The 24,159-nt window shown below is 50.4% G+C and overlaps 1 protein-coding gene across 24 annotated transcripts in view; it reads left to right on the forward strand.

Annotated features, from left to right (window-relative positions):
- The window catches only part of NFASC (neurofascin), a 179,283-nt gene that overhangs the window by 19,117 nt on the left and 136,007 nt on the right, over window positions 1–24,159 (forward strand). The window contains exon 1 of one of the 24 annotated variants that reach the window (XM_073884417.1): window positions 19,685–19,894. The exons of the other annotated variants lie outside the window; for them this stretch is intronic. The gene's annotated coding sequence lies outside the window, so the exon portion shown is untranslated. Of the gene's footprint in view, window positions 1–19,684; window positions 19,895–24,159 lie in introns of those variants that run through there. 24 annotated transcript variants of the gene reach the window in all.

Consider the following 24,159-nt stretch of genomic DNA (forward strand, 5'->3'; position numbering starts at 1 on the left):
TTTTGATCCTTTACCTACAACTCAGAAACATGATCACCCCTGCCCTCACTGCTGCTAAGTCAAATAATCAGTGATAACATCACGCAGGCCATGATTTATTGAACAGCCCACATTGTTCAAAATACAAAAGTTGGGTTTGACACGTTGGGATGAGTCCTGGAGTGCCTGGGGGCAGGTATGTCCCCAGGGAGACCAGTTGGCCTGGGAACAGGCTGTGTGTTTGCACACATCTGAATTGGTGTCTGCTTCCAGCCTATTTCTTAGACTCCCATTCTGGGCCTCTGAGCAAGGCTCAGAGGGCAGCAGCCACTGGGTGAGAAGATGTGGCCTTATCCCTGGGCTCGTCAGCCTCAACCATTTGTGTCTGAGCCTCCCTACTGAGATCTGCTGGGCATGGAATGATTTGATGTGAAGTGCTCAGAGGAGTGTTTGGTGCTGCCAAGAGTCAGCAGGTGTTGGCTGTGGCCATCATCATGAAGATCACCATCATCTCCTGCTTGTGCAGACTGGGCCAGAAACTGTCAGAGCTGCAGGGGACCTGAAAGGCAGGGTAGTCTGTGATGCTCAGACGTTAACCTGCACCAGAGTTCCCTGGAGGGCTGGGAATGCAGGCTCAGAACACAGAGCGGGCCTCACTCCCACGGTTTCTGAGTCAGGAGGTCTGGGGTGGCCCCAAGAAGATGCATTTCTGACAAGTTTCCAGGTGATGCTGTTCTTGCTGCTTTAGGGACCACACTTGCAGAGCCACTGAATCAACTCTTTCATTTTTGCAGGCAGGAGATTGCTATGGTCTGAATGTTTATATCCCCCCAAAATGTATATGCCCAAGGTGATGGTATTCGAAGGTGGGGACTTTGGGAGATGAGTAGGTCATGAGGGCAGAGCCCTCGTACATGAGATAATTGCAATTATAAAGGAGCCCCTAGAGAGCCAGGTCACCCCTTCCACCAAGTCAGGACACAGTGAGGAGTCAGCAGTCTGTAGCCCAGAAGAGGGCCATTACAGAACCTGATCATGCTGGCACCCTGAGCTTGGACTTCCAGCCTCCAGAACCATGAGAAGTAAAGTTCTTTAGTTGACAAGCCACGTAGTCTGGCATTTTGTTACAGCAACCCGAACAGACTAAGACAGGGCCTGAGGGAAAACAGTAATGGTCTTAGTTCTCTTTGGTTGCACAGCTGGGATCAAACCCAGGTCTCCGGATTCCCAGCCCAGTGCTTCAAATATATTGCCGATGTCCTGGTCACCTATCAGGTCATGATCCCAGAGCCCTGGGATCGAGTCCCGCATCAGGCTCCTTGCTCAGCGGGGATACATGATAAATGTTTATCACGTATCTCCCATGGGGAAAGAGCTGGGCCTGGCACTGGGTGGGGTAACCAGGCAAACAGGACACAGTCCGAGTGCTGGGGCCCTACTGCCCACTTCATCCTTTCTGACCCCTTGACACTGCCTTACCCTTGAACGGGCTCTGGGTGCACAGTAAGAGGAGAGTACTCAGTCAGGCCCCTGGATACCAACCGTTGCTCTGCTCCGATGACCTCAGCTCAGTCTTCTCTCTAGGCCTCGATTTCTTCGTAAGAAAATTCAGTGCAAGGGGCACCTGGGTGGTTCAGTCGGTTAAGCGTCTGCCTGCGGCTCAGGTCATGATCCCAGTGCCCTGGGATCAAGTCCCGCATCGGGCTCTTTGTTGGGCGGGGAGCCTGCTTCTCCCTCTGTCTGCCGCTCCCCCTGCTTGTGTTCCCTCTCTCTCCCCACCTCTCTCTCTGACAAATAAATAAATAAGATCTAAAACAGGAAAGAAAATTCAGTGCAGCCCCAAGTGAGGTGATGGTTAAACAAGACTCCTTTCCCAGCCTGTGATTCTAAAGCTCTGGGGATTCTCCAAGGACTAAATGGCATCTGACTTCAACTCAATTGATTAATACCTTTATTCCATTTTCCCCTCCTTAATATGAAACAGACTGGGGCTGTCCTAGTGTGTGAGGTATGAGGAGTTCCAGGAGATCGGGTGGTATGTTATGAGCCAAGCACTGCCCAATGACCCCAGGGCTGATTTTGGCCTCTTGGTTTTAGTTGCTTTTCTTCTTAGCCATCTATTGTTTAGTTTATCCATAATGAGCCATGAACGGAGATGGGAGACATATGGAACTTCATAGAGTTGACGAGGAGCGCAATGACAGTAATAATAATTCTGCCAATTTGCCTGAACATCATGGTTACCAGATTGTATTCATTGGACCAGAATTTTTATATAGGACATCAAGATGTTTCTAGTATTCAAAAAAGTGATCGTTATACTTAAAGTGGATTTTCATTCACTGGGAAAAAACACCATCCACAGCTGTAACAGAGAAGTGCTCATAAATCCCTCTGAAAGCTTCTTTCTTTTAGAAAGAAAATTTAAAACTTCCAAAGCACCAAGGATAAGAATTTCTAACTTCAGGGTGTGAGAGCAGCTATTGACTATTTTTATACCTTAACATTTGATTAAATTATTTTAATGGAATTGGATCCCCAGGGCTGACGTGATATAATACGACATCTACAAATGTGTTAACAAATCCCGTTGCTTCTTCTCTAGTTAATCTGAAATAAATTGGACAATATGTGCCGCTTGCCAAATGAGGGGGAAAGTTGAATTTATGCACGTGATCACCATTGTTAAAGATTGTATTTAAACTACACTTGATAAAAATTATAACAAGCTGACCTAAAATGGCATATTTTTAAACTTAAAAACATGCAAAAATAACCAAATTGTGTTAACATTTCCTTAGGGTGATCACAAGATAAAGGATGGAAAGCATAACAAGAACAATCTCTGAGAGTCCTTCTGGCTGTGACACACTGGGATTCTAGAATGGTGTGGGGTCTGGGAACCATGATGAAGAGCAGGAGAGTGTAATAGTCTGGCTGAGGGTAGGGGAGGCAGGGTGCCCCATTCCCCACAGAATGTTGTTGGAAATGGGATGAGACCTGTTTTTCGAAAGTCCAGATGTCAGAACTACCATCCAGTTTACCCAAGAACTGTCTGTTAGAATCACCAGATCGTAGAGTAGGAAGGGACATTAGACATCACTTGAGCTATTAGAGCTGCCCCCAAATAGAAAGGGGAGTAAGAAGCCCCCAAGGTTGGAGCCCTGTGTCTTAGGGTGTGTTTAAAAACAGCAGAGGCTGTTGACCCAGTGGCTGGGCTGATGGCCTGCTCTGTTGGCATCCTGGCTGGGACCTGCCAGTGGGATTCAGAAACCGGTGCAGCCACATGGTCAGGACCCCCTCCTCTCTTCTCCCACCAGCTAAAAGTTATCTTTGCTAAAAGTCAGTCCGTGGATGAATGAATTTGCGGCCTGGTCCTAGGGCTTCTGGGAACACTGATGTGACCCCGTGGGGACTCTCACCAGGCTTGCCTGATGAACTAGCTGGTATGGCAGCATAATTTTAGTTACATGTTTGTGGGGAGGGGACAGCAACTTTGAAAGAGGTGCCGACGGCCTAGTCTGGAGGAAAGGCCCTTGGACTTGGGCTGGAGACACACCTGAGACCTCAACTCAGCCAAAGCCCCCTCTGCACTATCAGTGGACACTGTCTCTGTGCCATTTCCTCAAAGCCTGGCTCGCTGCTTTTATGATCACCCTAACAGATGGAAAGCAATGCTACAGAAAGCCCCAACCCCAGATAATCTACAACCTACATTTGGTTTAGGAATGATCTATTGGATGTCATTTATTTTTATGCAGATTAACCTTCCTCATTTGTCTTTTGTTGAGGCTGAAAGCAAATGCTTTTATATACTTGGAGTCCACATCAGAAGTGGATAGCCTAGAATGAGCTCAGGCTCAGAAGTAAGCTGTCCTGGGCCTGAACATTTACTGCGGATAATTGATTGCTTTCAGTTCCCCATAATCACATTAGCTTATATTTTTATGTTAATCCTTTTCAACTTTGGTCATTTCCTGTGTGTGTGTGTGTGTGTGTGTGTGTGTGTGTGTGTGTGTGTGTCCACCCGTCCCATTTACTCCATTTAGACTTGACTGGCTTCCCGGAGCCCCAGCAGAGACCTTTCTGCATCTCTGTCTAGCAGGGCTCAGTAACTGGCTCCCCTTGTTATTTTAGGGTACATTAAGATGAAGTCAACTGAAGCATAGGGTGTATAACCCTGAGCCACTCCTTTGTCTTCTGTGCATGTCTAGGGGAGACGTTTGCTGTGTATGTATGGGTCCTGAACACCACTGTCCACACAGCCCATACCTCCTGGTATTGTGTCAAACCAGTGCCAGCTCCGTATTTCACTAACAAGTTGAGAGAAGTCTCTGATGCTCTTGGCTCACCCACTTGGAGAGTGAGAAGGGGGAAGGGAATCCCCCATGGGGAGGGTGTGAGCAAGTTTCTCAGCTGGGCTTCTCTGGACATGCCCTTTCTGCCTCCTCCTCCCACTATTAGGGTCTGCTAGGCACACTCCTGGATCTCTGCTGGCGGTGGGGAGCTCCCCCACACCCCAAGCGATGGGAGAAGAGCTAGAGAGACAGGCTGCAGGAGAGCTGATTGGCTCCTTTTCTGCTTTTTCTTCCAAGAGGCTGCAGGCAAGCTTCCTGAGTGTCTCTCAAACCTAGACTTGACCGTGAGCATAATCTTGCAGCTAGATTGTTCACTGACGGCCATTAGGCTGACAATTCCCTACTCTCACCCTCCAGCCTTTCTGTCTGACCTCCTCATAGACACAGCAAGATCCAAAATCCTTAAGAGTTCTCTCTCTTGTTCATCCTGTTCCTTGGGCAGGGGACTTGTCCAGGGGGCCTATGAGTGGGGGCTTGCATGTGGGTAGCCTTACTTTCTTCCTTTTCCCCCCACACCAGGCTCCTTCGTTTTTTGGCCGACACTCAGTAGGTGGCTGCCTGTCTTGGCGGGGAAGGGGCCAGCTCTGCTGGTGGGAGCTTGACTGAGACACTAGAGCTGGTTGGGTTGCCGCCTCCCACCCTCCTGACCTGGGAAATCCTCTAAGCTGACCTAATTACCTGCAGTGTGGGGTGGCATATGGATTCCCAGCAGATGTTGCTATTTGTGGGAGGGGGAATCCTTGGACAGGTGGGCACGTGCCACTCTGGGATTAACCCTCTGGTTGCTCCTCCTTAGGACAAGTGTCTGCTTTCACTACTATGCCAGTTTCTTCCAGGCCAGTCAGCCCTCCCCTAGGGATGCCTTCATCTCAGTGACCCAAGGAATCACAGTCCCAGTTTCGCACAGATCTGCCTGATCCAGGGCATTTCTGCTCCTCTCTCCTGGCAGGGGATGATCAGGAGATGGTGTGTTTAGCGAGAAGCCCTAATCTTTACTCCTCCAGGGTCCCCTCCCAACCCCGTCTGAACAGGAGCCATTCAGCCCCCTGATGAGCCCTTGGTGAGAAGCAGTTTTCCACCGAAGCCTCTCTGGACCGTCAGCTACTCTTCCAGACCCACCACCTTCAGAGAAGCTGCAGTACTGGAGGGTGGATACACAGCACATTCACCCAGCCCATCGAACAGTCACGGAGCATGTGCTTTAGCAGTCATGTGTCACATTGTCTCCTGCTTCACACTGGGCAAGGCTCTTTTACCTGCAAGGCCTCACTGGAGCCTCGTTACAACACTGGGAGAATTCTGGCCGGGAGCCTGCATGAAGCCCGCTGGGACTCAGGCTCAGTCAGTGAGTGAGGGATCGAGCCAGGATGTGCTCAGCCCGCGTGACGCCAGCAAAGGGCCTTTCCCACTGCTCCAGCTCAGCATTAGCACTCGGCAGAAAAAGCATGTGTATGGAACTGAGTCCCTTCCTCAAGGTGATAATCTCAGTGGGAGTCAGATTTACACGTGTGAAAAAGACTCAAGGACGCCATTCCGTGCTCAGACATGACTGAGTATGACGGGAACCGGTGGATGGGCAGTGATGGGATGAGGATAGAGAAACGCCGTTATTGACCAGGGTCCTTACGGAAGGCTTTGTGGAAGAGGCAGGCTTTGGGGTGGGCCATAAAAGATCGATATCCTGAGGGGTGGCTGGGTAGCTCAGTCGGTTAAGCATCTGGGTTCGGCTCAGGCGGTGGACCTGGAGTCCTGGCATCAAGTCCCGCATCGGGCTCCCTGCTCAGCGGGGAGTCTGCTTCTCCCTCTCCCTCTGCCCTCCACCCCGCTCGTGTTCTCTCAGTCACTATCGCTCTCTGTCTCTCTCTCTCAAATGAAATCTTTAAAAGATTGATATTTTAACACATGGAGAAAAAGGAGAGAGGTCTTTAGGATTAAGGAGGCATAGGGAGGCGGAAAGGGGAGGAGACCTCTCACCTCAGGGCTAGGGTCTCTGTTGAGTAGGGGGAGATGGAGTGATACCTCATTGTGGAGGGTTGAATTCCAGGCTGAAAATCAGACCCAGTTATCCTCAAGAACTGGAAGGGAAGAGGGCAGGGCTGCTCTGAAGAGTGCTTAGAGGAGAGACACAGTGCCAGCCCGGCCTTGCTCTTGAGCACGGCCTCGACCTCACCCTCCAGCCTTTCCTGCCGGGGCCCCACTCCCACCCCAGTGAGCCCCGGAACCTCTGCTTGTTGAAATGACTGGCCACGCAGCAGGTACTGTGGCACCATCCAGTGAGGTAGCTAAAATGGAAACTGTGTAACTGGGACTGGCCATGAACAAATTTTAAGGAGGGAGAAGGAGAAGGAGAATATTTGTTAAAGACCATTTCTGTTGGGCCTTTCGTGAATGTTTGTCTTGTTAACCTTCACAAGGACACGGTGAGGGAAGTGTAGTCATTGTTCTCTGATAGTGTGGGGAGTCAAGGTGGGAGAGCCACCATGAGCTGTTGCAGACAGGGCTTCGCAGGGGAAGCTGGGCGTCAAGGACATCAGGGAGGGGGTAGACGGGAAGGAGGGCAGTCCAGATGGGGATGGCCACAAAAGTGCCAAGGAGAGAGGCAGAAGGGTGTGTGTGTGTGTGTGTGTGTGTGTGTGTGTGTGTGTGTGTGTGTGTCTGTGTGTAAATAACAGTCAAACATACACAGAGGTAGAGAGACTAGAATGACCTCCCATACACCTAGTGCTTAACTTAAAAAACAATTCAGGTACAATTTGCATGACATAAGATTCACAATTTTAAAGTGAAGAGTTCAGTGACATTTGGTAGATTCACAGTCTTGTGGGACCACCACCTCTGTCTAGTTTCAAAACTTGTTCACCCTCAGAACACTCCATATCCATTGGACCATCGCTCCCCATGTCCCCTTCCCCTACCCCATGGCAACCGCTCATCCGCCATGTGTATGGATTTATCTGTTCTGGACATCTCATATGAAGGAAATCATACACTGTGGGGCCTTTTGTGTCTGGCGCCTTTCACTTAGTTTTCACTAATCCGTGTTGTAGCAGGTGTCAGGACTGCGTTCCTTTTTATGGCTGAATACTATTCCAGTGTGGGGCTAGACCACAAGCTGTTTCTTTCTTCATCCGCTGATGGACTTTAGGGTTCTTTCTATCCTTTGGCTCCTGTGAATAGTTCTGCTATGAAAATGTGTGTGTGTGCTTCTGTGAGTACCTGTTTTCAATCTTTTGGGTGCCTACCTCAGAGTGGAATTGCAGGGCCCTAGGGTCATTCTGTGTTTAACTTGTGAGGGACCGCCCAGCCGTGTTCCCCGCAGCCGCACCATGTTACGCCCCCAGCAGCCATGCACGAGGGTTCCCGTTTCTCCACATCTTCCCCCAGTGCTTATCGTGTGACTTAACAGATCTTCCCTCACAGTTTTATGTACTGGACTCTGGATCGCGGGCGCTCCGTCTTTCTCAGAACAGGCCCTGGCATCCACCCCCCTTGGGCCAGGGGCCTTGGCTGCTTCTAGCTCTTCTCATCCCATGTCTCATGCGGGTCCTGCCTTCCTTCAGCTGTGGGTTCCCTTAGGGTGGGGATTGGACCCCGAGGCTGGGCCTTGTGTGCTCTGGCCATCCTGAGCAGAGGATCGCGGGACTGCAGCTTCCTGCACCGCCTGCCCCCGACTCCCCGGCTCCAGGCCTGCTGGCTGCTTTCTGGCTGAGCTGGCCTGCCTCTCACGTGCCCTGCCCATCAGCCCCAGGCGCCTGAAGCCCATTGTGTGAACACCAGTGACCTCACAGTTCTCCGGCCCTGCTGCTGAGATGATGTGTTTGGTCTGTTTGGGCACCCCAAAGCAACAGCTGGCTTTAAGAGGGTCCTCCTTGGGTGGGGTATTGATCAGTCGGCTCGGGCTGCCATAACAAAGGACCACAGCCTGGGTGGCTTAAACAAACAGAAATTTGCCCCCTCACAGTTCTGGAGGCTGGAAGCCCCAAGATCAAAGGGTCAGCAGGGTTGGCTTCTTCTGAAGCTTCTCCGCTTGGCTTGCACATGGTTGTCTTAGCCCCGTGTCCTCACGCGGTCTTCCCTCTGTACACGTCTCTGTCCAGAGCTGCTCTCCGCATAAGGACGCCAGTGGTACTGGATTCCGCCCAACCCTAAGGACCTCACTTACAACGTACCCCATCTCCCAACTCAGTCACATGCTGAGGTACTGGGAGTTAGGACTTCAGCAGACGAGTTGGGGGAGGGGGGGCCCCAGTTCTGCCCAGAGCAGGGGGGCAGAGCAGCAAGGATGCATAATGGTGAGGGAGGCAGAGAGGCCGGGAGGGGATTGGGGGCTGTGGCGGGTCGCGGGGGGACTTGTGATTCTTCTGGGCTCCTGTTTGGTTTCGGAGGGACTAGCTTCCAGGCAAATACAGAACAGGTGGAGGAGAGGAGAGACATGGCGGCAGCCAGGAGGGCACTGGGGGCTTTGGGGAGGCGGGGAAACAGTGTCCACGATCAATAATTTATTCCTGGATGCCCCACAGGAGGGCGTTGTCATGGCAACGGGTGGGCTGCTGGTGGTCGCTCCTGACAGTGGCCTCCCAGAGCTGCCTCTCCTCCCGGCTCCGCTCTCCCTCCCCCTCGGGTTTTCTTGTGTGTGTCTCAGGAGCTTTTTTGTGGCCTGCAGCGTGCCTGTTCTCGGGGTGGGGACTCTGGGCTCTCGACAGTTGCAGTGGCTCCTTCCCTAGCCCCGTGTGGCCCTGGGCAGGGGGGTGACCGGGGCCAAAGCCTGACTCCCTCCAGGGGTTGCCCCCTGGCTTCCCAACCACCAGAGACCACCAGGCCTCTTGCTGCAGGCGCTCAAAGCGCTGTGTCTTCTGCCAGCCTGTCTGACACTGTCGCTGCACCCCAGCTAGCATGTTGAACGCATTGTCTTCTAACCCTGTCACTGCGCTAGGTGCCCCCATCCCCGCAGAGATCCGCCCCCACAGGGCAGCTGGGCAGGGCCTTCCCCGGCCTTAGCTCCCCATGAGTCACTCTTGGCTCTGCCATTGTTGGCTACAGCGGCTGACCTTTCATTCCGTCCTCCTGGCCTCAGTGGGCAGGAAGATGCCAGGAGCATGCAGCCAACCGGCAAGCCTGTCCTCCCCGCTGTCCCATAAGCTCCAAGGTGCCACATAGTAGGTGCTCAGTAAATATTTGTGCTTTGTTGTGGAATGAATGAAAGAGAGGTCTGGAGGAGGCCTGGGAGTCAGGAGCAGGTCCTTGTACCACGCAGGCTCCCTCTGGGCTCTCTCTCCCGGTCTTTCCCAGAGACTGGCCCTCAGGTCCAACAGCTGCACAGAGCCTCGGTGATTGAGACCTTTGAATTTTTAAAGTTATTTTTCATATGCATTACAATTCACTGCTCCCCTGATTCACTGGCTGTCATGACTCATAGGGGATCTGGGCCTGTAATAACCATTTAAGACTTAATGTTATTAGTCTTGTAATTGCTGCTAAGAGTCTTCTCTGTTCTCTGAATTTGTAAAAGCCTCATGCACAAAGATTAGGAAAATATACCCCTAAGCTAGAGGCTGCTAAGGGGGCCGGGTGGTTGGAGACCAGCCTCAGCTGCCTGGCTGGGGTGTGAGTTTCCCCAACAAAGCCTGGGGCCGGAGATGCAGATATGCCTTGGGAGCATCTGGGAGCCCTCTTGGGGAATTGGGGAAGGAGGGGCGGTGCCCTGCAGAGGAGTGTGACCTGGGTTGCCCTCATGACAAGCAGCTGCTGGTGGAGAGAAGAGCGTTATCTCCAGGGAAAGGACTCTCCTTCCCTGCCCCCTCCCCAGCCCAGAGGCTCACAGCCCTGATGGCCCAGAAGAGATGGCAGTGATGTCCTAATCAGATGGTCATGATGCTGTAGGCAGAGATTAGAGTCGACAGGAAAACCAGCTGTATTAGAAATGTCCTCCCCTGGCTTTATCTTGGGAACTGTCCCTGCCTCTCCCCATAGGGGATCTTTTACTACACATGGCTCTCTTGAGTTCTCGTTGAGAAGGGGTTTATTATGGGTTTGAGAGTATTGCTGAGGTGAAGGGCCAGGGTACATGGCTGATTGTCACTGGTTTGTGGGCCAGTATCCCTGCACTACCCTCTCTGCTCTTCTCCCTGTGAAGGCCTCAACCCTGCTGCCTGAGAGTGCTCACAACCAGGGCCTGCACCCCTGCCCTCTGCATACCACTTTCCTGCCAGGAATGAGCATGGAAACTCTGCTCGCTGCTTTCTCCTTCTTTTTTGTGATAAAGTACACATAACATAAAATTTACATTTTTAATCATTTTAAAGTGTACAATTCAGTGGCATTTAGTCCATTCACAATGTCATGCACCATCATCGCTGTCTGGTTCCAGAGCACTTTCCTCACCCCAAAAGGAAATCCCGTACCCATTAAGCAGTCACTCCCCATACTCCCTTCCCCCTAGCCCCTAGCAACCGTGAATCTCTTCTGTTGTTTCTCTGCCAATTTGCCTGTTCTGGATATGTCGTATAAATGGAATCATATGATGTGTGAGCTTTTCGTTGATCCATCATCTGTGGATGGATATTTGGGTTGTTTCTTGTGAATAGTGCTGTTATGAACATTTGTTTACAAATTTTTGTTTGAGCACCTGTGTTCAGTTCTTTTAGGTATATACCTAGGAGTGGAATTTCTGGGTCACATGATAATTCAGTGTTTAACTTGTGGAGGAACTGCCAGACTTCGCCCACTTCTTTGCACGTGCCAGACTCTGTCTTCTTTTTTTTTTTTTAATTTTTTTATTTGGGAGGGGAGGGGCAGAGGGAGAGGGAGAGAGTCTTTTTTTTTTTTTTTAAAGATTTCATTTATTTATTTGAGAGAGAAAGAGAGCACACAGAGGGAGAGGGAGAGGGAGAAGCAGACTCCTTGCTGAGCAGAGCCCGATGCGGGGCTCGATTCCAGGACCCTGAGATCATGACCTGAGCCGAAGGCAGATGCTTAACCGACTGAGCCACCCAGTTACACTAAAGGAGAGAGGCTTAAGCAGACTCCAAGCTGAGTGTGGAGCCAAACATGGGGGGCTCACTCTCACGACTCTGAGATCATGACCTGAGCTGAAACCAAGAGTCAGACACTTAACCAATTGCACCACCCAGATGCCCCTGTTTTTTTTCAGACGCCGTCTTCTTTTGAGAGGGGGGCAGCTTGCTCCCTATGCCCACTCCAGGCTATGACGTTAGGCAGCCACTTTGGGAAAGTTTCTGGTTCCTAGCCCCTGGTCCAGACACGGTGACATGAATGGACACAACAAAGGGATCTTAGTGGTGACAATGGGGTGATTTCTGATTGTGTCTAATGATGTTACCAGATCTTGTGCACCCACACATGGGCTGTCTCCCAAAGCTGCTTGGGGGCTGCACATTTGTTCCTGCAGTGGTACCAGTGCTCAGAACCTTGTTTCATCCTCCCCGAGAATTGTCTTCAGAGATCTTTCCTTGATAATCATTCTTTGCTTTTGACATGAAACAATATTCCCAACTGCATCACCCACTGTCTTTTTCATTCTTGGCCCAATCTTTGAACTTAAGAAAAAAAAATCAACCCTCATAGGCTAGAAATTTGCCACCATGGGGGCCCATCAAAAGAATATGCTATAGACTTTGCAAGCACTTCCAAAAGAGAAGCTACAGAATGTTCTAAGCATGGGCGGGCACATTGTTGGAATATGGCTATAGCCTCCAGAGGGGACAGCTTTGAAAGAGGCGGCGCTCATTTAAATGTATAAATTCTGGTGTGTTCATTTAAATGATCAGTCAGAAGGCTTTATGGGCATACAATAAAAAGATGATGTGAATGGTTATTGAGTTATGTACACCTCCAGGAAATCAGAGAAAGATATGCATTTTAGGAATTTTAAGAAGATGAAGTTCAAATTATAGCCTAAGCATGCAGTTGGATGGTTAACACAAAATAGTGTTGCCCAGCTGCTGGGGAGGAGAGAAGTCAGTGGGGGAGCCCAAAAGCTTAGAACAGCATCCCCATCTTCATAAGGGTTAGAAGACAGGTTATTACAGCCATCCATCTGGCTAGGAGAGGGGCATTCTCTATCTTCAGGGACGATGAGAAAGGAGGCTGGTGAGAAGTCTGGGTGAGCTGCTACATTGGTGAGTTGAGTTTTAAATTTTTTTAAATAGCCTATCTCTTGCTGTAGCCTGCATGACCAGGGCTTCCCTTTGAAGGTTAAATATTTGTAGCCAGCTTTGAAAGTCTGGCAAAGAAGTTTTGGGCAAAGCCCCTAGGCCAATGTCCTGGATCTATTTGAACTACTGGGGTAGTGGTGTTTTTTGTCTTCGTTCAAAAAGCTGAAGTCATCAGCGAAGGAGGTGAGACTAAAGACAGCTAGAGAGGCCCGGAGGGAAGGTGGGGGGTTAGAGCAGCTAGGTTGGCTTTTAGAAGATTTCAGAGTTAGATTGGAGGCTGCTGACACTGTCCCCACTTTACACCCGGGCCCGGGAAGTGGATGACAAGGTCAGTGGAATTTCAGAGTCAAGAATAGATCCTCTTTCACTCTGTCACCTCAGTAACTCATTCCAAGGTTTGAAGAATATCCCCCTCTGGGGAAATAGTGCTTCTGAAACCTGTTTCACATCTGTGTCTCGTTTATTCCCACAGTCATTTATTTGGGGCCAGATATTGATGAATTTGACAGCAAAGCAGAGAGGGATGTTGCAGGGATTTTTAAAAAATTACAGTAAATATATATATTTTATATTTATGTATGTTACATATATTTTTATATATGTATTTTATGCTTATATTATATATATATATAATTTGCCATTTGAACAATTTAAAATGTATAATTCAGTGGTATTTAGTATATTCACAGTGTTATCTAACTGTCACTACAGTCTATTTCCAAACTTTCCCATCACCCCAAATAGAAACTCTGTGGCCATTAAGCACAGCTCCACATTCCCTGCTCTCCAGCCCCTGGTAACCTCTAATTTACTTTCTGTTTGTATGAATTTGACTACACTGGGTACCTCCTATAAGTGGGATCATACAGGATTTGTCCCTTTGTGTCTGGCTTATTTCACTTAGCATAATGTTTTCAAGATTCATCAATATTGGAGTGTGTATCAGAATGCCATTGCTTTTTATGGCTGGATAACATTCTATTGTATGGATATACCACATTTTATTTAGCCACTCATCCATCCATGGACACTTGGGTTGTTTTTACCCTTTGGCTATTATGAATAATGCAGTGATGAACACTGGTCTATAAGCATGTGTTTGCATCCCTGTTTTCCATTCTTTTGGGTGTATACCTAGGAGTGGAATTGCTGGCTCATATGATAATTTTATGTTTAACTTTTTGAGGAACTGCCAAATTTGCGTGTTGGCCATTTGTATATCTTCTTTGGAGAAATGTCTACTCAAATCCTTTGCCCATTTTTAAATTTGGGTTGTTTGTCTTTTTGTTTTGAGTTTTAGGAATTCTTTGCAGATTCTGGATATTAAACGCTTACCAGATGTATGATTTGCAAATATTTTCTTCCATTCTTCAGGTTGTCTTTCCATTGTCTTGATAATGTCCTTTCATGCACAGTTTTAAATGTTGATGAAGTCCAGTTTATCTATTTTTTTCTCTTGTTGCTTATGCTTTTGGTGTCACATGTAAGGATCTGTTGTCAAACCCAAGGTCATAAAGATTTACCTCTTGTTTTCTTCTAAGAGTTTTAGATTTTGGCTCTTATAGTTAGGTTGTTGATTGATCCATTTTGAGTTAATTTTTTTAATATGGTGTGAGGTAGGGGTCCAAATTCAGTTCTTTTGCATGTGTAAATCCCGCTGTCCCAGCACCACTTGTTAAAGAAACCATTCTTTCCCCATTGAGGGGAAACCATTCTTTCCCCATTGAGCACTCTTGTCAAAAATCAATTGGCCATAGATGTATAGGACTCTCAGTTCTATTCCCCTGGTCTATATGTCTGTCCTTATGCTAGTACCATACTGATTTGACTACTCTAGTTTTATGGTTTGAGAGTAAGTTTTGAAATCAGGAAATGCAAGTCTCTGACTTGATTTGTTGTTCTTCTTCAGGATTGTTTTGGCTATTTAGGGCTTCTTGTGATTCCTTATGTATTTGAATATAATCATTTTTGAACATATCTTTTTATGGATCTATAAGTGCTGGTTTCTACTGGGTGAATACCCAGAGATACTGCTGTGCCATACAATATCAGTATGTTCAGCTTTAGTACGCACTGTCTGTTTCACGAAGTGATTGTGCCAGTTTATATACACCAACAATCTATGAGCGTTCCAGTTGTGCCGCGTCTTTTACCAACATTTGGTCATCTCAGTTCTTTTGTAAAGTTTTAACCTTTCTGGTAGTTTGCCCCCAAATTATGAGTGAAACATTGCTGTATTTTTCAGGGGCAGTGTAAGCATCTACATCTTTGTTCAGGTGATCTTTCTCTTGGCACCAAGTCTTGGAAAGTGCTACCTGCTCCATGCCCCATCAGCAGCAGCCAGGGTCTTGCTCAGCAACAGCGGCTGGAGATCTGGCCAGTGAGTTGCATCTTTACAGCACAAAAGGTCAGCTTATGCGAGAGAACCTTGGGATTTGGAGTGTGCCTATTAAGGTGCTAAAGGAGAATTGGTCATTGGGTTCTGTCCTGGCTGCAGCAGTCAGGCGTATGAACGTCATGGTGGATGAGGCTTTTGGAGCTGTGCCTAGCCTCTGAGAGAGATCAGTTCTTAGGGAACTGCTTCACAAGAACGAGGAAGCTAGCAGAGCTGTCCCATTTGACCTTGGGCATTTGCTCCTAGAAGAGACTCCTTCAGACACAGAGCCTGAGTCCAAGGAGTAAGTGGCTTTTCCTAGCCCTACAGCACACTAGGGCTGGAGACTCTCAGACCTGTGTCTTGTGCTTGCCCAGGGCAGTGACTGCTCTTTCCATGTTCAGCTTGCTGGTTAGCCAAACTCAAGTCATGTAGTTCTGTAAATATTTATTGCAGGCCTCTGTGTACCAGGCATGGAACCAGGCACCTTGGGACCTGCAAAATTGAGGATGAAGTCGCTAACTATGTGTTATTCATCATCCTGTAGGGGAGGAAATACTTGCACACATCACTGCAATGAAAGGAGGACGAGGTCTGTGCTTAGTGAGGATATACATAATGTGCTTTGGAAGCCAGAGGCAGGATGTTCATGTCCAGCCAAAGGGCGGCATTGGCTTCCTGGAGGAGGTGGTATTGGCCCTGGGCCTTAGAGGATGAGTAGGATTCTGTTGAGCAGAAATGGAATAAGGGAACTCCAGGAAAAGAAACATAAAAAGCAGAAGTGGAGGTTGGCTGTTCCGGGCATTTGGAGAAAAGCAAGTGTAGTCAGATTACTGGATGCTGACAAGGAATTTCCTAGATGTCCGCGGGGGGGTGGGGGGGTGGATTTTATTCTGTAGGAGCAGGGAGCCCCTGCAGGGTTTGCAGGTGGACGAGTCATGCAGCGTGGTTCCTGACTGGAGAGCGTTCTGGTAATGCAGGGTAATTCGCAGATGCGAATGCCCAACCCTCTCTGGCTTCTGCTTCTGCACACACAGACCAACACGTAAGGAGAAGCGCAGACAGTACACACATCAAGGTAGATGTACATACATCTGGGAACCAGGTCAGACACATGCGCTGAGACCAAGAGACCCACACATCAAAACACATACCCATATATGAGAACTTACTGAACACACACACACACACACACACACACACACACACACACGAGTTCACACTCACAGGCACATATGGAATGATACCATCCTGTAAACAGAAGGAGGCATGCAGTCAGTGCCACGTACATGGGCTGGAACATCTGTAGATTCACTAAGACAGGTACCCACACATATTGGACCACACTAATGGTATAAGTCATGCATACGAGACAGAAACCACGGGACAGACATACCCATATGCCCACCAAGCCAGGCAGGGAGACATATGCACACCCTGAAACACTGTCACACTTTCACACACACACACACACACACACACACACACACACAGCCAAGCAGAGTGCTTACACTCACAGAGCCATACACTTGGGAACTGAAACTCTGCCCAGGGACGCACAGGTATGTCCTTCACGCATGCTCACAAACACATGCTCACATGTAGGTACACCTACGAGGCAGTCACACCACCGCAGAGGCACACACAGACTCAAGTGGGTGCAGACTCAGTCCGTGCTGCTGGGGGGGTTCCTCACATTCCCCTTGCAGGCCCCCCATGAATGTGTGATCTGGGGTCTCAGCGCTGGATGGGCCCTCAGACGCACCCTCCCACTCAGTGCTGGGATTTCTACAGCTTCCCTGAAACGGGCCACCCCCAGTTCTGCTTAAATCCTTCGGACAAAATACCGCAAGTTTCCTGTTGTAATGGAAGTCACTTTCCATCTCGGGAAGTGAGGGTTATGCCCACAGAGAGGAAACTAAACCTTTAGCCGGGTCAGTCAACAGCCAGTTAACAACTGCAGCTTGTGGGCCTCAGGCTCACCCCGCCCCACACTGTCCCCTCAATTCCTGTCGGCAGTCCCTTGGCCACTCTCTGGCAAGGTAACCGTCCCCCAGATCACTGTATTGCGGATCTATTTGGTATGGCAGAGTGGGTGGGCAGAGCTTGGCACACCAGTTCTCCCAGGGGAGGACAGTGGGTGGCAGGGGGTGAGCCTGCAGGGGGAGGGGGTGGGGAGTCCTGCCTAGGACCTGGGACGAGATGGAGCTCTCCTGCAGGCAGCCAGCTGTCTTCACAGCCATCCTGTGCTGGTGTGGGCCGTCCTCTGCAGATGTGACCCACGTTCAGGCCGACCAGCCCCATCAGCTCTCCCTGCTCCCTACTGCGTCCCTCCCTGCTGGCTGCCAACCCTTCCCTACTCGCTGTCCTGGGCTGAGACAGTCGTCCTTACTTGAGAAGGGGGCTGTGACACAGCTGGCTCTGGGGGACTGACCAGTGTGGCTGTCTCCAAAGAAGCCTCCAGAAGCCAGGAGAACTCCAAAGCAGTGGGGCAGCCCTGCCCTCTGGGTCGCCCCCCTCGACCCCCCCGCATCTGAATGCTTTCCTGATTTTCTCAGACTCTAACCTCCTTTTACTCCTCTTCAGTGAGGGATAAATCTGGTCTCTCCCTTAACCCCTCTCTTACCCTGCTGATATGGAAAACGGACTCCCTCTGCCCCCACCTGGGGTGTGCCCTCCTGCTCTGGCTCTGAACCGTAGGGCTGACACCTTCCAGTCTGGTTGGGGTTTTCTCAACTCTCCTTCCCACATCCTTACAAAGTCCACTAACCCGTGTTCATTATAGACAAGAGAAATGGCTCAACAGTAGCCCCTGGAAGAAGGCCAGGCTGGGGGCAAGGTGTGGGGCAGGGGGGAGCCAGGGCCAGGGGGCTGCGTTGTGGACTTGAAGTTCAGTAAGAGGCTGTGATGTGATGGTCAGAGAGACCGTGCACACCCTTCCCCAGAGGAAGGGCAGCATCTGGAACCAGGGCTGGCCTGTGTTCTATGCTGGGGATTGCACCATACTGTCACACATACCTTTCCCTATTCACGAAAATAGTTTATGTTCTTCGCAGAAAATTTAGAAAATACATATAAGCACAAATAAGAAAATGCAGATCATCCATCATTTCATCACCCAGAGAGAGCCATTCTTACTCTGTTTGTGCAATCTGCTCTGCACTGAATAATCTTTTATATCATTAAAATATTGTTCTATATTATTTCATTGCTTTAATAACTATATAATATTTCATGGCTTATGATAGTAATAAGAATCCAACCTTTTTTTTTAGTATTTACCATATGCATCAGGCATTATCATTCATTGAATTTTGTAACTTGAGATTGATACTATCATTACTCCAATTATACAACTAAAGAGAATGAGGCCCAGAGAGGCTAAAGAACTTGCCCAAGGTAACACAACCAGTAAATGGCAGAGCTAGATTTTGAACCCAGGTCATCTGGCTCCAGAACCCTTATTTTTACACACTACTTCCTGTCAAACCATGGACATGCCATAGTTCATCATTTCCCCTAGTGATGGCTCTTCAGATTGTTTCTAACTTTTTACCATTACAAACAATATTCTGATGAACATTTGTGTGACTTACATATTCTCATTATCCTCATTTACCTAAGATCTACTCTCAGAGGTAGAATTTATGAAACAAGGCATAAACATTTTTAAAAAAGATTTAATATATTTATTTTGAGAGAGAGGGAGAAAGCACGAGCAGGGGAGGGGTAGAGGGAGAGAGAGAATCTCAAGCCGACTCCAATTGGAGCATGGAGCCCGAATGCAGGGCTCAATCCCACGACCCTGAGATCATGACCTGAACCAAAATCAAGAGTCAGATGCTTAATGGACTGACCCACTGAAGCACCCCAGGGCATAAACATTTTTAAGACTTGTAGATGCATTTCCAGATTTCCCTCCAGAAGAACGTTAGCAAGGTCCACTCTTACCAGCAACATAGGAGGACTGGGCCTTACACTTTAAGAGAGAGCCTGACCCTCAGAAGCTTGACCACGTATGGGGAACAGGACGGTGCAGAGAACGGAAGGAGTTGAGTGGGGGGCAGCTGAAGGGACTGGAGGTACGTCATCGGGAGAAGACCTGGATGCTGGACAGAAGGCGAGGTTACACTCCTGGCAATAGTCAAATGTGCGACGGGCTGTTGAGTAGAAGAGAGAGTGGTTTGTCCTGAGGCCCTAGAGCAGAAGTGGACCAGCGGGCTGAAGCTGACATTGTGAGAGCCCTCGTCCTTCACTGGGCTTTGGTTGGGCGGGGTGGGTGTGAGTAAATTGTACACGACCTGCTGCCATCCCGGCTTGGGTTCGAGTAGGGTGTGCATATGGGGGGGTCGATATCACTCACAGAACATTACATCTTCTAGTCTTAACCAAGGGGTCTGCTCCTCCTTCCACCCCTGCCTTGGGGAGCCTGGCCCAGCCTGGTACTTCTGTCTGTCTATCCCTTTGGAGCCTGAGCAGCACAGCCTGGCTTGTGTCATGGGCCACATAACTCCTCCATTATGCATGAGGGGGACCCGGCGGTGAGCGAATGAGCAAGCCAGGGTGGGGGGGCGGGAGGCTGAGTGGTTATTAATAAACAAGTGTATTGTGTGGGATTCCATTCACAGCACTTTCAGAGGACCTGGTGGGCTTGAGATAAGAAAGCCCTGTTTATGCCACCGAGGGCTGGGGAGGTGGCAAGTGGGAGGTGGCAAGGAGCAGGGAAGCCAGGAATTATTTTGATTCGCCCCGGGGCAGGGCTGCTGTGTTTGCTCTGAGGCCAGCATCCAGGGGGAAGGTCTAGCTGGGGTTTTTGCTCAGGCCTCTGTCTGCCCATTGGAATGGCCTGGGTCCTGAGAGATGCCTAGCTCTCCATCCCCACCTGTCCCCATGGAGGGAGAGTGAGAAGACACTGGATGAACTGGAACACGACACGTTCAGGAGAGAGGTGGGGTGGTCACCTCTACCCTACTCCCGGCCTCCTGTCCCCACCCCGTTCCTCCTTCCAGGTGAGTCCCTCTACTTTGGCCCTCCCAGACTCTGAAGTGTCCTGTGTTGGGATGGTGCCTTGTTTCCTGAAGATGCTGGAGTTGTGTTTGTGGGCAAGATCTATAAGAAGCTTCCTAGCCAGGGGGCGGACCGGTTTGGTGTTAGGATGTGGAACATGAAGCAAGCAGGCCAGAAGGGACAGAAGCAATAAGGAGGGATTAGCTTCAGTTTCGGAGGAAGAGTGGCAAGGGATGAGGCTCCCACACCCTGGCAAGGCTGCGCAGGGGAGCTTTGGTCTGAAGGGTATCTGGGGAAGTGAGAGGCTGAGGAGCATTTGTCGGAGGGGACTCAGGCTGCGCATCTGATTGCAAAGCCCGTATTAACTCTGGGACTTGTTGTCCCTTTGGGGTAGCCCTCCCGAGCCCCTCCCTTTCTCTCCCTTAGCCCTTGGCTCTGGGCCCCACCATCCCCAAATAGCCCTCTCCTTCCAGCAGAGCCTATCCGACTTAGTCTTGGCATCTCTGGATCTCAGGCCAGGGATGCAGAAGCTGCTGGCTGGGAAGAAGTGAGAACAGGCCATTTTGCTCTCCACTCTTCTAGGGATGCAGAGCTGGTTTTGATTCAGGGAGTCCTGATTCCCTTTCACTTAGAGTTGAACCAAAACAAGCGGGAAGCCAGGGCCCAGGCAGGCCTGGGTCACCTGGCTCTGTCAGGAGCTAATGGTGCTCCCTTTGGCCTTTGCAAGTGGCTCTGGCCTCGAGTTCCCCTGATTTGGGATGCGTTTCCATGTCAAGCCAGCTCTGAGGGGCTGTGTGCTGGTTTGGCTGTGAGCTGGGAGGGAGAAGGGGGCCGGTGGCAGGGACTGTCTTTCCAGCACTCCTCATGGCTCCCTGCGACAGCGCTTGGATCCAGTGACTTGAACTTTTTGTTTGGATTGGAGAACTTGTAGCTCCTCCTTGGGCTCTCCACTCCTGCAGGCGCTGTGGGCACTCGCTTCCCTTCCCCTCCCACGGTCTGAAGAGGTGGCGACTATTTTTAGAAGCATCTGCCTGCTCCTAGGAGCACTGTTCCTGTGATGTGTGTGCCAGGCTGGATGCTCTTCTACTAACACAGGGCACCGGAGCTAGCAAAACAGCTGGTGGTCAGGAGTGGGGCGGGGTGTGATCAGCCCCACTGCGGTCCACCCGCCTGGGCATCTGGCCTGGAGGAATGACCCAGCGTGTTCCACCAAGATTTTCAGAGGTTCCTACTGACTACTATGTGGCTGTCAGTTGCTTTGGGAGGTTCCTGGAAGGTCCAGGAGCAGAGACAAGGGTCTTCCTCAGAGAGGCAGGCAGGCTGAGTCATGCCATGGGCGTGCCCCTCTCAAGAAGACAAGGCCGGTGTGTACCAGGAGGGTTGGGCAAAGTGGCCTCTCCCCAGGGATGGGAGAGCCATTGCGACGTCACAGGCGACTGCTCACTGAGAGCTTTTCCCGGGATGGGCTGTCCTCTGAGCTTTTGACGTCTGTTGTCTCTTGTAACCCATGCTACTGTCCTTTTAGAATCGAGAAAACTGAGACCCAGAGAAGTTAAGCATGTTGCCCAGTGTCACACTGTCCGTGACCAAGCCAGTCGCCCTCCCCAGCCCAAGACCCTGTTAACTCTTGAGCCCTTGTGCTGGGCTGCCTCCCCGCAGAAGGCAACAGATGCTTTGTTTTGGAGGCCACAGGAAGGATTGAGGTCAGATGCAAAGGAGGACTTCCTGACAGTGAGAAGGGCCACATGGAATCTTCCTTGGAGATCTTTGAGAAGCATCTAGTGCCTCGGGAGGGGGCATTCCTGCAGGCTGGACTCTGGATTGATGACCACTGGAGGGATCTTCTGTCAGCAGCCTCTCTGTGAGAGATGCTGGACCATGCATTAGTGGCCCAGGGCATAACCAACCAGCAGCCTCTGGGCACGCCAACTGGGATTTGGGATCTGGAAAAAAGGCTGGGAGGTGGGGGATGGTTCTGAGAATTCTCCAGTAGGGAGAAGAAGCCAAGAGAGGGAAGCCACCCCTGGGAGCTCTGGAGCAGCTTGTGGGGTTAATAGGCTTTTCATTTTGGCCTTCCCGTCAGATGTGCCTCTTTACCCAGAAAAATCTCTGGCTTTGCTCGAGCTCTGTTCCTGCAACCAGCCGCCTTCCAGAGGATGCAAGTGTCTCTAGTTCCCGTGTGCTTAGGGACTACTGCTAGGGGCTTTCCAAGCGGAGGTGGGACTGGTGAGCCACCTGGGTAGGACACGGGCTCCTTTCGCCAGGCAGCTACAGGGCTACTCACCCCATTTCTTGCCCTGTGTCACCCGGATCTGTACCACGGGGGCAGCCACAGAGAAGAATGGATGATGTCTCCCGCCTTGATCTGCTGCAGGGAGGAATGGTGCACCAGCGCCTGGAGATAGTGTGGGGTAGAGGTCAGACACAGGGCTTCCAGCATCAGGCTGCCTGGCTTCCTGTCCAACTTCCACCCTGAGCTGCTTGACCTCCCAGTGTCCTCAGCTGTCAAGAGTGACATCAATAGCACCTGTCTCTTGGACTTCGTGAAGATAAATGAATGAATCCATGACGTCATTTAGCACAGGAGGAAGGAAGAAGACCCCTCAGTCCGGGGCTAGGCAGCCACTTTGGTCTCTCTCCCACGCCGCTCCGCTCGGTCTTACACTGGGGCCTGGGCCTACGTCGGACAGGCGGCCTCATCAAGCGCTGGTAGCTCGGTCCTCTGCTCCTGCCCTTGGCTCAGGGTAAATAACGCAGCTGCGTCCTGCTGCCACTCCCTTTAGCTGCAGGAGCCGGGGCGAGGCCAGATGCTCAAGGTCCAGGATTTCTGCTCCCTGGGCTGCGTTCAGCCCCATTTATTTTGGGCTCTGTAGAAGTAAGAGTCCACTTCTGGTTTAGTCTATGTGTCTGACTTGGCGGGTCTTCCTCACAGCTCAGCCGTTACCTGCTGCTCGGGGACCTGGGATTGAGTCAGGGCTTTCTTCTGCCCCCCTTCTGCCCGATGACAGGCTCTCCAGTTCCAGCTGCTGCACCTCCAGCCCAGCGTCCTGCGTCCACCTGCTTCTCTCCATCTTTCTGGCTTCCTGGCCTGTGTGTCTCTGCCCCAGGTCCCTCCCTCTCTCGGCCAGCAGCCTTCTCCTTCTCCCGCCTCTGCCTTGTCCCTGGGCTGAACATCGTCCAGTTTAGACTTCTCCGGGATCTGAGGACACTTTGCATGCCCAAAGCAAACATCTGTTGACATTTAGAAATGCTGAAGGACCCACATTTTCATTTCTGTGTGAATGCCGCATACTCTCCTTCTGGTATAGGAAGCTTAAAGCTGGGACCTGTGATAGAGTTCGCCCCACAGCCATGATCATTTTTGAAAAGGAGAGGTAACTTTCCACTTTGCCCCAGACTAAGCAGGGTCAGAATGAGGGGGTTGAGTGGAGGAGGGTGACGTAATGCTTTCTGGCTGCCCCCAGTCACTGCCCTATCCTTTTGATATATCTCCTCATGCAGTCCCTTTGATAACCTGATGAGTCAGATACACAATCCCATTCTGTCTGTAGAAGGGGAAACAGAGAGGTTGAGTGACTTGCCTAAGGTCACACAGTGATTGAGTGGGAGAGTCAGGATTTGAGTGTGGGTCTGTTTTTCCTAGAATCACATATCCTCTAGAAGAAGGTGGGTTGGACAGGGGATATTAATGCAGACACATCTGAATGCAGACACATCTGGAGCTGGATTTTTGACTCTGAATAAACCCAAGTGTCCTATTCATGTCCCTTCCTCCTAACCTCCCATTCCCTGGCTGTGGATCTCTGAAGGGAAGAGGGGAGACCCCCACCTTGAACCTGTCAGGCCCCAGGGTGGGCCAGCAGTGCAGTCACACTGCTGAAGCCGTCAGCCTCCCACAGACCACACATGCCAGAGAATACGCTATATTTTGCTGGAAGAAGGGGGATAAAAAACAGAATGAGGAATCTGGAGGTGTCTGAATAATACAGTATTAGAAAGTTAAAGTGCTTCTCCTCCTGGGGGCACCTGGGTGGCTCAGTCAGTTAAGTGGATGGCTCTTGATTTTGGCTCAGGTCATGGTCTCAGGGTCCTGTCCTGGGACCGAGCCCCGCATCAGGCTCCACACTCAGTGCGGAGTCTGCTTAAGTTTCTCTCTCTCTCTGCTCCTCCCCCCCCACAACTTGTGCACACACTGTCTCTCTCTCTCTCCCTAAAATAAATAAATAAAAATCTTTCTTAAAAAAAAAAAAGCTACTTTAAAGGGGCA

Source organism: Callorhinus ursinus, unplaced genomic scaffold, assembly GCF_003265705.2.
Source record: "Callorhinus ursinus isolate GAN/ISIS: 27379988/994484 unplaced genomic scaffold, GSC_fseal_2.0 scaffold57, whole genome shotgun sequence".
Lineage (NCBI taxonomy): Eukaryota > Metazoa > Chordata > Mammalia > Carnivora > Otariidae > Callorhinus > Callorhinus ursinus.